The sequence below is a fragment of the Carcharodon carcharias genome, chromosome 2 (genome assembly GCF_017639515.1).
Source record: "Carcharodon carcharias isolate sCarCar2 chromosome 2, sCarCar2.pri, whole genome shotgun sequence".
Classification (NCBI taxonomy): Eukaryota; Metazoa; Chordata; class Chondrichthyes; order Lamniformes; family Lamnidae; genus Carcharodon; species Carcharodon carcharias.
The window spans coordinates 27,920,226-27,934,205 of record NC_054468.1 but is presented as its reverse complement, the minus strand read 5'-3'; the positions used below and the strand labels follow the sequence as shown (position 1 = coordinate 27,934,205).

Here is a 13,980-nt window from a genome sequence, read left to right as displayed (position 1 = left end):
TTTCCTGCAACTTTGTGCCGTGCAGTAGTGCTTTGCTTGTACCCATGATGGGTTTAACCTGTTTCCTTTAGATTTGCACGCCTGTTACTTCAATTAATACCTTCTACTGTCATTTTTTTGACCTTTTAGATCTGTGCTGTTGTAGTTTGTGCATTGAAAAACAATACATTAATCATATGTACATATCCTGGTGTGTTGTTTGAAATGCCGTCTGCAATTATGCCAGGAGCATTTTTTTTTGGAGTTGTCTTCATATTACACAAGGTAGACTTGAATCTCCATAGCAAGGTTGGTTAAAAATGAACACAGACACCATCAACTTGTGAACTATCCAGGACTGTCAAAGGAACTGGAAAAGAGCAAATTTCTTCCTCTCATTCCAACATATTCTCAACATTCTTTTAGTCCCTAAGCCCAACGTTTGTAAAGACACAACAAATTACACAAGAAACTCTGCTTTCCCATAAGTAAACAAATCATTTCAGCTTGGATCACATGCCACTCTAAATTCAGAACAGCTAACAAGGCCCTTCCCCACTGCCAATAAGCCTTAACCATAAAGACTAGGACAATAAGGAATTCCCAAATGTAAAACCTATCCAACAGCTTGATCCAGTAAATTACAGAAATTCAATTTGAACTGCTATGTCTGTTCATTGGGACAATATTAAGTCCACTCTGTTATTCTGGATCTTTGCCAGCAAATTATAAAATTCACAATCTAGAACATAATTCACCACACTGTTTTGTTAAACAAATGCACCAGGGCTGACAGTCTCTAATGAAACATTTCAGATATACAAATTGAATCAAGCATAGGCCAGCATGCTGACATCAATGTGAACTCAAGCTATTCTGACCTTATCAAAACAAACTGCTCTCCTCCAGAGGATTAGTAAAATGTACAAAAATCAAAGATCAGTTCATACAGTTTTTCTTATATTCTAGTAAAACTAAACATCCCTTGTCGAGTTTTAATTAAGAAAACTCCTTTTAGCTTCAGAGGTAAAGCAAGATTTAGGAATAGCCTGCAAAAAATCACAGATAGGGTAATACCACTGGCGTGAGTGAGATTAAGCCACAGCATAGTTACAGCTATAAATCAGGGTTCATATAATAGATCGAAGCAAAGCAGAAATCAATCATCATTATCTATTGATTTTCATGCAAAGAGAAATCTGGCAGAGAGAAAGCACCTGGAATATGACCTGAGGGTCTTGCTGCTGTCAGAAACTGCTGCTTGTGCTTCACCTAAGGCACAAAGCTATTTTACATCTCAGCCAAGTTAGTATTCTGAAAGAAGTTTGCAGAACTATGATCACTTAAGAGTGAAAACAACTGAACTGTAAAAGTGGTGGGATTCAAAATTGCTTTAATTGCTGAAGGGAGCATTACATTTCTGTTATACAGTAGGCTCTTTCAAAGTTCATCTAAACTAAAACATATTAAAAGCAAACAAAAACTGTACACAAGAGATTTATTCTCTTCTGTTTTTTATTTATTATTTCCTCCAGTTCATCTGTCTTTCATAAGGCTTGGCTCCATGCTATCCTCTGATCCTGAAGATCAGGTTTCAACCTAGGCTTTACAAGTTTCTGTGAACTACTGGAAACCTCTGTTCTCATAGGCATAGGCCCAAGATGGCACACAGAAATGTACAAACAAATTATATTTATACAGCACCTTTAACACAATAATATTGAGAACTTCCCATACTTTGGCAGCCTCCTCTCTCAAAAGGCCACCATTGATGAGGAGATCCAACATTGGATCAGCTGGGAAGAAAAGAGTTGACGTTTCGAGTCCTCATGACCCTTCGACAGAACTTGAGTTCGAGTCCAAGAAAGAGTTGAAATATAAGCTGGTTTAAGGTGTGTGTGTGGGGGGAGGGAGAGAGAGAGAGAGGGAGGTGGAGTGGGGGTGTGGTTGTAGGGACAAACAAGCAATGATAGAAGCAGATCATCAAAAGATGTTAACAACAATAGTACAAAAGAACACATAGGTGTTAAAGTTAAAGTTGGTGATATTATCTAAACAAATGTGCTAATTAAGAATGGATGGTAGGGCACTCAAGGTATAGCTCTAGTGGGGGTGGGGAGAGCATTTTTTTACATCTTTTATGCTCTCCCCACCCCCACTAGAGCTATACCTTGAGTGCCCTGCCATCCATTCTTAATTAGCACATTCGTTTAGATAATATCACCAACTTTAACTTTAACACCTATGTGTTCTTTTGTACTATTGTTGTTGACATCTTTTGATGATCTGCTTCTATCACTGCTTGTTTGTCCCTACAACCACACCCCCGCTCCACCTCTCTCTCTCTCGCCGCCCCCCACACACACACCTTAAACCAGCTTATATTTCAACTCTTTCTTGGACTCGAACTCAAGTTCTGTCGAAGGGTCATGAGGACTCGAAACGTCAACTCTTTTCTTCTCCGCCGATGCTGCCAGACCTGCTGAGTTTTTCCAGGTAATTCTGTTTTTGTTTTTGTTTTGGATTTCCAGCATCCGCAGTTTTTTTGTTTTTATTTTTGTTTTTATATTTATTGGATCAGCTGGGCCAGCTCAGCCTTCTACCAACTATGGTAGCGAGTGTTTGACAACAAAGACATCCACAAGTCAACAAAAGTCCTGGTGTACAAAGCAATTATCATCACCATGCCTCTGCATTGCAGTGAGACCTGCCTGGGCGTGGATTTTATGGCAGGGTGGATTTTCCACACCGCCCACCCCTCCTGAACTGAAAAGTCTCACGCCAACCAGAAACCCAGCTGCCCCACAGTGATATTAGGCTGGGGGTAATCATAATCGGGTCAAAGTGGGACTTCTGCCCCCCTAGACAGCTGCCGGTTAATCCGATTGGCTGGCAGCTCTGTCGTCCCAGCAATGCCAGAATTGAGTAGGGACAACTGCTGGGACTGCAGGCAGTCCATGAAGTTGACAAGTTGATGGACTCGGGCTTCATTTAAGTCAGGGATTCTGGTTGGGCCCACCTGGCAGACTCTAGCAAGGAGTCCTGCTCTGTGTATCAGCGACATATACGAGCACTAGAGAAATTCCGTCAGCAATGTCTCCGCCACATCCTTCACATTGAATGGGAGGATCATGAAACAAACATTGGTGTCCTTCTTGAAGCAAAATTCATAAGCATTCAGGCAAAACTCCTGCAAAATCAGCTACAATGGACTAGACACAGTGTCCAGATGGCCGAAAGCCATCTCATCCTCCATGTTTAGGTTTCTCAACTCTCAAATGACCAATGTTCCAAGGGAGGGCAAAGAAAATGCTCTGAAGCTTTCCTTGAAGCGTGGCAGCATTGACATTAATGACTGGGAGGATACTGCTGCCCATCGTTCAGAATAACGGTATCTTGTCCATCAAGCTGCATCATGCTTCGAATCACATCTTGGTTATGAGACAGAAAGGCAGCAGAGAAGAAAAATAGGAAGCAAATCCTGTATTCTGGATCCCACTTCCTCATGGGACATCCTATCCCCATGTGCCCAAAGATCTGTGGGTTGAGAATCAGCCTGTTCTATCACAAGAAGACCCATGGCAGAAACTCTTAGCCCTGAGGCATCCTCAAAACGAGGGACAGTGGGTGATGATGAACATAATAAATGTTCCAAAACGCTTCACAGGAGCATCATAAAACAAAATATGACACCGAGCCACATAAGTGATCATAGGTCAGATGACCAAAAATTTGGTCAAAGGTTTTAAGGAGTGACTTAAAGGAGGAAAGCGAGGTAGAGAGGCAGGTAGGTGCAGGGAGGGAGTTTAGGGTCTCATGGATTGAAGGTACAGTCACCAATTGCGGAGCGATTAAAATCAGAGATGCTCAAGAAGACAGAATTATATAAGTGCAGCTATCTCAGAGGGTTGTAGGCTAGAGGAGATCATAGAGATAGGGAGGGGCGAGGCCATGGAGATATTTGAAAACAAGGTTGAGCATTTTAAAACCAAGGTATTGCTTGACTGGGAGCCAAAGGTGATAGGGGATTGGGTCTTGGTAAGGGTTAAGAGATGGGCAGCTGAGTTTTGGATGACCTGAAGTTTACGGAGGGCAGAATGTGGGAGAGCAATAAGGGGTGCATTGGAACAGTCGTGTCTAGAGGTAACGAAGGCATAGATGACTGTTTCAGCAGCTGATGAACTGAAACAAGGGTGAAGTTGGACGATTTTATGGATGTGGAAATAGGCGATCTTAGCAATGGCATGAATATATGGTTGGAAGCTCATCTTGGAATCAAAAATGATGTCAAGATTGTGAACAGACTGGTTTAGTCCCAGGCTGTTGCAAGGAGAGAGATGGAGACATTAGCTAGAGAATTGAGTTTGGTGGACGGGTGTGGGGAGGTGAAGGACTGAAAACCAGGGCTTCAGCCTTTCCAATATTCAACTGGATGTAAAGTAAGCAGAGGAGTTGAGAGAGGTCGTGGTGAGGTGGAGCTGACAGTCATTGGTGCACAGGTGAAATGCTATGCTTTTGGATGTCTCTGAGGGGCAGTAGCTAGAGGAGGGGGCCAATGACAGATCTTGGGGAACATAAGAGGTAATGGTGCAGGAATGGGAAGAGGAGCCATTTGCAAGTGATGTCCAGGACCAGAAACATGCTCAAAGTTCCATCTAGTTGGTTCAAGTGTCCAGGAAATATCATATCCCACAATTCCTGTCATACTCCTCTATTCACTTTCTTATGTTCATAATAGCTCTACTTAATGCAAGCCAAACATCATGACTTTTAGAAATTGCGATTGAGATGGACACTCTTAGCAGTACATAGAATCACAGAATTGTTATGGGGCAGAAGGAGGCCATTTGGCCCAATGTGCGTGCACCAGCTCTCCGTGTGAGCAACACACCTAGTTCCATTCTCCCGCCTTCTCCCCGTAACCCTGCACATTCTTCCTTTTCAGATAACAGTTTAATTCCCTTTTGAACATTTCAATTGAACCTGCCTCCAACACATTCTCAGGCAGAGCAATCCAGATCCTAACCACTCGATGCGTGAAAAAGCTTTCCCTCATATCACTATTTCTTCTTTTACTAATTACTTTAAATCTGTGCCCACTCGTTCTCGATCCTTTCATGAGTGGGAATAGTTTCTCCCTAAACTTTGCCCAGACTCCTCATGATTTTGAATACCTATCAAATCTCTTCTGAGCTTTCATTTAAGCAGATATTTCATAATGCTCAGCAAAAATTTATCCCAGTCAAAAAGAAAGACTCGATGAGAAGGATGAACTACCCATGGTTAACAAAGGCGGTTAAGGAGAGTATCCAATCCCAAAAGCTAAGGCAAACAAAGTGGCAAAAACTAGTGGTAGGCCAGAGGATTGGGAATATTTTCGGAACCAGCTGCGGATGGCTAAAGAGGGAGAAAATTCATTATGAAAGTAAATTGGCAAGAAATATAAAATCAAACAGCAAGAGCTTCTACGGGTATATAAAAAGAGAATGGCTAAAGTGAGCGTGGGACCCTTGGAGGATGCAACTGGAGAACTGATAACGGGGAACAGGGAAATGGCAGATAATTTAAACCAAAATTTTGTATCAGTCTTTATGGTGGAGGACACATTCCAAAGATATCAGGTAAATAAGGAGCTAATGGGGGAAAGATCTTGTAATAGTCTCTATCACGAGCGACAAAGTATTTGACAAATTAATGGGACTAAAGGCAAACAAGTCGCCAGGACCTGATGGCCTGCATCCAAGGGTTTTAAAGGAAGTGGCTGCAGAAATAGTGGAGACATTGGTCAAAATATTCCAGAACTCACTGGATTCCGAAAAGGTCCCAGCGGATTGGAAAACCATTAATGTGGCGTCCCTGTTCAAGAAGGGAGACAGACAAAAAGCAAGAAACTATAGGCCAGTCAGCCTAACATCAATCATTGGAAAAATGCTAGAGTCCATCATTAAGGAAGAAATAGCAGGACATTTAGAAAAGCTTAAGGCAATCAAACAGAGCCAACATGGTTTTGTGAAAGGGAAATCATGTTTCACAAATTTACTAGAGTTCTTTGAGGATATAACAAAGTTGATAAAGAGAATCTGGTAGATGTAGTGTCTTTAGATTTCCAGAAGGCATTCGATAAGGTGCCACATAAAAGGTAATTGCACAAGATAGGAGCTCACGGTTTTGGGGGTAATGTATTAGCATGGATTAAGGATTGGTTAACAAACAGAAGACAGAGAGTCAGGATAAATGGGTCTTTTTCAGGTTGGAAAGACATAACAAGTGGAGTGCCACAAGGATCAGTCCTAGGGCCTCAATTATTTACTATCTATATTAATGACTTGGAGGAGGGGGCAGAGTGTCATGTATCCAAATTCACTGACGATACATAAATAGGTGGGAGGGCATGTTGTGATGAGCACATAAAGAATCTGCAAGGGGATATAGACACATTGAATGAGTGGGCAAAAACTTGGCAGATGGGGTTTAATGTAGGAAAGTGTGAGGTCATGTACCTTGGTAGGAAAATCAAAAGGCAGACTATTATTTAAATGGAGAGACTCCAAAAAATGTAGCATAGAGGGATCTGGGTGCATGAAACACAAAAAAATAGCATGCAGGTGCAGCAAGTAATTAAGAAGGCAAATGGAACTTTGGCCTATATCGCTAGGGGGTTGGAGTTCAAAAATAGTGAAGTCTTGTTACAACTGTACAGGTTGTTGGTGAGGCCGCACCTGGAGTACTGTGCACAGTTTTGGTCCCTGTATTTAAGAAAGAATATAATGGCATTGGAGGCAGTTCAAAAGAGATTGACTAGGCTGATTCCTGAGATGAAGGGGTTGACTTATCAAGAACGGCTAAACAGATTAAGCCTTTATTCAATAGAGTTTAGAAGAATGAGGAGTGACCTTATTGAAACATACAAGATTCTGAGGGGGCTTGACAGGGTAGATGTTCAGAAGATGCTTCCACTAGTGGGGTAATCTCTAACTAGGGGACGTAGTTACAACAGAATAAGGAGATACTCACTTAAAACTGAGATGGGAAGGAATTTCTTCTCTCAGAGGGAATGAATGTCTGAATTCTCTACCCCAGAGAGCTGTGAGGCTAGATCACTGAAAGTATTTAAAGAGGAGGTAGGTAGATTTTGGAAATGTTGGGGAGTTGAGGCCAGGGGGCAGATCAGCCATGATCTTATTGAATGACAGGGCAGGTTTGAGGGGCCGAATGACCTACTCCTGCTCCTATTTCTTATGTTCTTATGTTTTCTCTAAGGAAAACAATCCTAACTTCTCGCAGACACTTCCTCCTACCTCTCCCCAGACCATGACCCCACCACTGAATATTAAGCCATTGTTTCCAGGACTGTCGCTGACCTCATCTCCTCTGGAGATCTTCCTTCCACAGCTTCCAACCTGATAGTCTCCAAACCTCGGACGGCCCGCTTCTACCTCCTACCCAAAATCCACAAACAGGACTGTCCTGGCAGACCGATCATGTCAGCCTGTTCCTGCCCCACAGAACTCATTTCTCGTTATCTTGACTCCCTTCCCTCTCCCCTTGTCCAGTCCCTTCCCACCTACATTTGTGATTCCTTTGACACCTTAAGACACATCAACAATTTCCAGTTCCCTGGCCCCATCCGCCTCCTCTTCACCATGGACGTCCAATCCCTCTACACCTCCATCCCCCACCAGGATGGTCTGAGGGCTCTCCGTTTCTTCCTCGAACAGAGGCCCGAACAATCCCCATCCACCACCACTCTCCTCCGTCTGGCTGAACTTGTTCTCACACTGAGCAATTTCTCCTCAAACTCCTCTCACTTCCTCCAAATAAAAGGTGTGGCTATGGGTACCCGCATGGGCCCCAGCTATGCCTGTCTCTTTATGGGGTATGTGGAACATTCCTTGTTCCAGACCAACTCCGGCCCCCTCCCACAACTCTTTCTCCAGTACATCGATGATTACTTCGGTGCTGCTTCATGCTCTCATCGGGACCTGGAAAAATTTATTAACTTTGCTTCCAATTTCCACCCCTCCATCATTTTCACATGGTCCATCTCTGACACTTCCCTTCCCTTCCTTGACCTCTCTGTCTCAATCTCTGGTGATAGACTGTCCACCAATATCCATTACAAGCCTACTGACTCCCATAGCTACTCGACTACAGCTCCTCACACCCCGCTTCCTGTAAGGACTCCATCCCATTCTCTCAGTTCCTTCGTCTCCGTCGCATCTGTTCTGATGATGCCACTTTCCAAAACAGTTCCTCTGACATGTCCTCCTTCCTTAACCGAGGTTTTCCACCCACGGTCGTTGACAGGGCCCTCAACCGTGTCCGGCCCATCTCCCGTGCATCTGCCCTCACGCCTTCTCCTCCCTCCCCAGAAACATGATAGGGTCCCCCTTGTCCTCACTTATCACCCCACCAGCCTCTGCATTCAAAGGATCATCCTCCGCCATTTCCGCCAACTCCAGCATGATGCCACCACCAAACACATCTTCCCTTCACCCCCCCCAGCGGCATTCCATAGGGATCGTTCCCTCCGGGACACCCTGGTCCACTCCTCCATCACCCCCTACTCCTCAACCCCCTCCCATGGCACCCTCCCATGCGGCCGCAGAAGATGCAACACCTGCCCCTTCACTTCCTCTCTCCTCACCGTCAAAGGGCCCAAACACTCCCTTCAAGTGAAGCAGCTTTTCACTTGCACGTCCCTCAACTTAGTCTACTGCATTCATTGCTCCCAATGCGGTTGCCTTTACATTGGAGAGACCAAATGCAGACTGGGTGACTGCTTTGCAGAACACCTCCAGTCTGTCCGCAAGCATTACCCAGACCTCCCTGCTTGCTATTTCAACACTCCACCCTGCTCTCATGCCCATATGTCTGTCCTTGGCTTGCTGCATTGTTCCAGTGAAGCTCAACGCAAACTGGAGGAACAGCACCTCATCTTCCGACTAGGCACTTTACGGCCTTCTGGACTGAATATTGAGTTCAACAATTTTAGATCTTGAACTCTCTCCTCCATCCCCATCCCCTTCCTGTTTATTCCCCTTCCTTTTTGTTTTTTCCAATAATTTATATAGAATTTTCTTTTCCCACCCATTTCCATTATTTTTAAATGTATTTCCACCCGTTGTTTATTTCTACCTTTTAGTATTCCCCCACTCCCACTAGAGCTATCTGTACCTTATCTGTCCTGACTTCTACTCTTAATTAGCACATTCGTTTAGATAATATCACCACCTTCAACACCTCTTTGTTCCTTTGTCTGTGACAGCTTTTGGTTATCTCCACCTGGCTGCTTAGCCCAACAAACCCCCCCTCCCCCCAACTTAAACCAGCTTATATTTCACCCTTTTCCTATTTTTACTTAGTTCTGTTGAAGGGTCAAGAGGACTCGAAATGTCAACCGTGCTCTCCACCACCGATGCTACCAGACCTGCTGAGTTTATCCAGGTTTTTCTGTTTCTGTTTTTGTTCCTAACTTCTCCAATCTACCTTCATAACTGAAGATAACAACACTCAAGAAGCTTGACACCATCCAGGACAAAGCAGCCTGCTTGATTGGCACCCCATCCACAAACTTTCACTCCCTCCATCATCGACTCACAGTGGCAGCATGTGAATCAACTACAAGATGTACTGCAGGAAGTCACAAGCCTCCTTCGACAGCACCTACCAAACCCATGGCCACTACCAGGTCAAGGGCAGCAGACATATGGGAACACCACCACCTGGAAGTTCCCCTCCAAGCCACTCACCATCCTGACCTGGAAATATATCACCATTCCTTCACCGTTGCTGGGTTAAAATCCTGGAACTCCCTCCTTAATAGCACTGTGAGTGTACCTACACCACATGGAGTGCAGCGGTTCAAGAAGGCAGCTCACCATCACCGTCTCAGGGCAATTAGGGATGGGCAATAAATGCTGGCCTAGTCAGTGATGCCACATCCCATGAATAAATAAAAATGAATTTTGTCATCCCAAGAACCATTCTTGTAAATTTTATCTGTACTCTCTCCAATGCCTTCACATGCTCCCTAAAGTGTGGTGCCCAGAACTGGATGCAATACTCCAGCTGAGGCTGAACTAGTGACTTATACAAGTTCAATATAACCTTCTTGCTCTTGAACTCTCTGCCCCTATTAATAAAATCCCAGATTCTGTCTGCTTTATGCTTCAATGACTCATGCACATATACACCCAGGTCCCCCTGCTCCTGCACCCCCTTTAGAGTTGTTCCCCTATCTTATACCATCTCTCCATGTTCTTTCTACCAAAACAAATCACTTCATATTTCTCTGCATTGAACTTCATCTGCCACCTGTCCACCCATTCCACCAACAAGTCTATGTCCTTTTGAAGTTCTACACTGTCCTCCTCAGAGTTCACAATGCTTCTGAGTTTTGTATCTTCTGCAAACTTTGAAATTATGCCCTGTACACCAAGGTCTAGGTCACTAACATATTCAGGAAATTCAAGGGTCCCAACACTGACCCTAGGGAACAATACTACAAACCTTCCTCCAGCCCAAAAAACATTAACCACTTCTTACTATTTCCTGTCACTCAGCCAATTCCATATCCATGTTGCTACTGTCACTTTTATTCCTTGAACTATAACCTCATTCACAAGTATATTGTGTGGCACTTTATCAAACACCTTTCGGAAATCCATGTAGACCGCTTCAACTGCAGCCATTCTCCAATTAAGTAATATTCCACTTTTTTATTCTTCCTGCCAAAGTGAACAACTTCACATTTTTCTACATTATTCTGCATCTGCCAGATTTTTGCCTGCTCACTCAATCTATCTATATCTGTCTGCAACCTCTTTATGTCCTCTTCACAACATACATTCCTACCTATCTTTGTGTCACCTGCAAATTTAGCTACCACTTCCCTCATCTAGGTCATTTATATAAATTGTAAAAAGTTGAGGCCCCAACATAGAATCCTGCAGGACTACACTCATCACATCCAGTCAATCAGAAAAAGACCCATTTATGCATACTCTCTGTTTCTCCCTGCCAGCCAATCTTTTATCCATGCTAATATATTACGCTGTACACAATGAGCTTTTATTTTCCACAATAACCTTTGATGTGGCACCTTATCAAATGCCTTCTGGAAATCCAAGCACAACATGTCTACAGGCTCCCCTTTATCCACGGTGCATTAACTCCTTCAAAAAACTCCAATAAATTGGTTAAACATGATTTTCCTTTCACAAAACCATACAGACTCTTCCTGATTATCTTGAGTTTCTCTAAGTGTCAAACTATAACCTCCTTGATGATCGATTATAACAACTTCCCCATGACAGATGTCAAGCTAACCAGCCTATACTTTCCCGTTTTCTGCCTCCCTCTCTTCTTGAATAGTGGGGTTATATTTGCTACTTTCCAGTCTGATGGAACCTTTCTAAAATCTAGTGAACTTTAGATATGTACTACCTTGTTAGCCACCTCTTTTGAGACCCTGGAGACTTGTTCGCCCACAGCTCCATCAGTTTGCTCAGTGCTGCTTCCCTAATGATTGTAATTTCACCAAGTTGCCCTCTCACTTCCAACAACTGATTTACAGCTATTACTGGGAATGTTTTTTCGTATCCTGTATAGCGAAGACAGAAGCAAAATATTTGTTCATTTCATTCATCATTTCCTTATTATCTACTTTTAACTTCCCACTGTCACTCTCTAGAGGACCAAAACTCACTTTACGTACTCTTTTCTTTCTTAAATATCATTGGAAACTCTTGGGGGGAACTTTCCCTCCGTTGGGCATGGGCAGGCACACCTCCGATCGGCGCCTCTGATCGGGGGTGCGCCGCCATTTTATGTGGGTGGTCATCAGGAGGGTGGTGGGGGGGGGGGATTCTCTCAGCCAAGAGTGCGCTCTTTTGCACGAAAGAGTGCACTGATCACCCTGAGGCTAAGTGCTGCCTCAGGGAGATCGGCTCCAAATTTAAAAATGTTAAAGAAACAATTGCAACAGGTCCTTGACATGTCCCCTCATGCGACACTGTCATGAGCTGGTACATGTCCATCACTTTTACTGAAATCTTTATTAAATATTTTAAAACCCTCATGTAACCTTATCCCACCTGTGGAATATGGTTTCATGCTTTTTCTTAAGCCCGCCAGGGCTCCCAGCCTGCCTGCCAACCTTAAGGTTGGTGGGCAGGTCCATTAGTTATGTCAATTACTTTTGAAACAGCCTCAATAGTCCGTTGAAAGGTCGGTAGGCGCACAGCTGATTCAGCTGAGCCCCCGCCGACCTGAAAATAGAAATGACGTGGGATGACGTCAGGAGTTCCACCCGACATCATCCCGCATCAATTTACGCATCGGCGAGCAGGCCCCCCCCCCCAGTCACCAACCGGAAGAATCTCCCCTTGCTATCCACTTTTATATTTCTAGCTAGCTTCCTCTCATACTCTCATTTCCTTCTCTCTATTAACCTTTAAGTCATTCTCTGCTGTTCTTTATATTCTGTCCTGCCACTCATCTTTGTGGAGTCTATACTTTTTCCTTAAGTCTGATCTTTTCCTTAACTTCTTTAGTTAACCACGGATGGTGGTCCTCCCTTTAGAATTTTTCTTTATAGTACGAATATGCTTATTCTGCGTATTCTGAAATATCCCCTTAAATATCTGCCACTGCTTCTCTATTGATCTATCCCCTAGCCGAGTATTCTGGTTCAGTTCAGCTCGCTCAGCTTTCATGCCCACATGTTTGCCCTTATTTAAGTTTATTTAAGTTTGAAATATTAGTCTTTGACTCCACTCTTCTCCATTTCAAACTGGATATAAAATTCAATCATATTGTGGTCACTACTACCAAGAGGTGCTTTCGCTCTGAGGTCATTAATTAATCCTGTTGCATTACACAAGACAAAGTCTAACATAACCTGCTTTCTGGTTGGTCCCAGAACATGCTGCTCTAAAAAACTAACTCAACAGCATGCTGTGAATTCCTCATCCAGGCTACTACTGCCAATCTGATTTTTCCAGTTTATATGTAGATTAAAATCACCCATGATTATTGCTGTCCCTTTATCACAAACACCCAATATTTCTTCTTGTATATAAGCAAAATAATGCAGATGCTGGACATCTGAAACAAAAACAAAAATGTCCTTTTGTCTATGGCATCTTTGGCAATCTCTTCTTTGCCTCCACCTATCACTGGCCCTCTATCCAGTTCTACCTGTCCCACCCCCCTCTACCAGCTTATATTTCACTTCATTTCTCTATTTCCTTAGTTCTGATGAAGAGTCATATGGACTCAAAGCATCAACTCTATTCCTCTCCGCAGATGCTGACAGGCCTGGTGAGTGTTTCCAGGTATTTTTGTTTTTGTTTCTTCTTGTATACTTTGTCCTACATTGTGGTTACTGTTTGGGGACCTGTAGACCACTCTCAGGGGTGACTTCTTTCCCCTACTCATCTCCACCCAAACCAATTCTACATCCTGATCTCCTGAATGAAGGTCATATCTAACAATCGCGTGTTGGGAGGGTGGGGGCATTGGGCAAAGGCTGCCCTGTGGTTGAGGTGACTTTGGCAGGGGGGGCAAAGGCTGCCCTGTGGTTGAAGGTAGTGCACAAGCACGTGCGGGGTGGGGGTGGGGTGGTGGGTGAGGGAAGCAATCACGCATTACACCTTGTATAAAAAGTGACCATTCCTCTGCAGCTGGGACAGTACAGGCGCAGCTACACTGATATAATTGGAGTCGGGCCCCTAGCTTATCTGCCCACGTAAGCAACTCAGAGGCCTCAAAGTGCCACCAAGTGCTCCAGAGCTTTACAGCCCTTGGGCACAGACTGCAAACTAATGAGCATTTTAGTGAACTGGAGAACAGTTGGACGACTGGGCACATTGTACAATCTCCTTGCTAAAGCTGGCCATGGAGTAGTCACTGGTGAAGACGCTGACAGCCCCTAGCAATGTCATCATCCCGGTTTGAACCAGTCTCCCCCATGGTTCAAGCTAACAGTCCTGTCAA

General features: G+C 43.9%; 1 protein-coding gene across 2 annotated transcripts in view; it reads right to left on the bottom strand.

The window, feature by feature from the left end:
- LOC121275369 overlaps nt 1-13,980 on the bottom strand; it is a 49,280-nt gene that overhangs the window by 13,910 nt on the left and 21,390 nt on the right. The window lies entirely within an intron of this gene.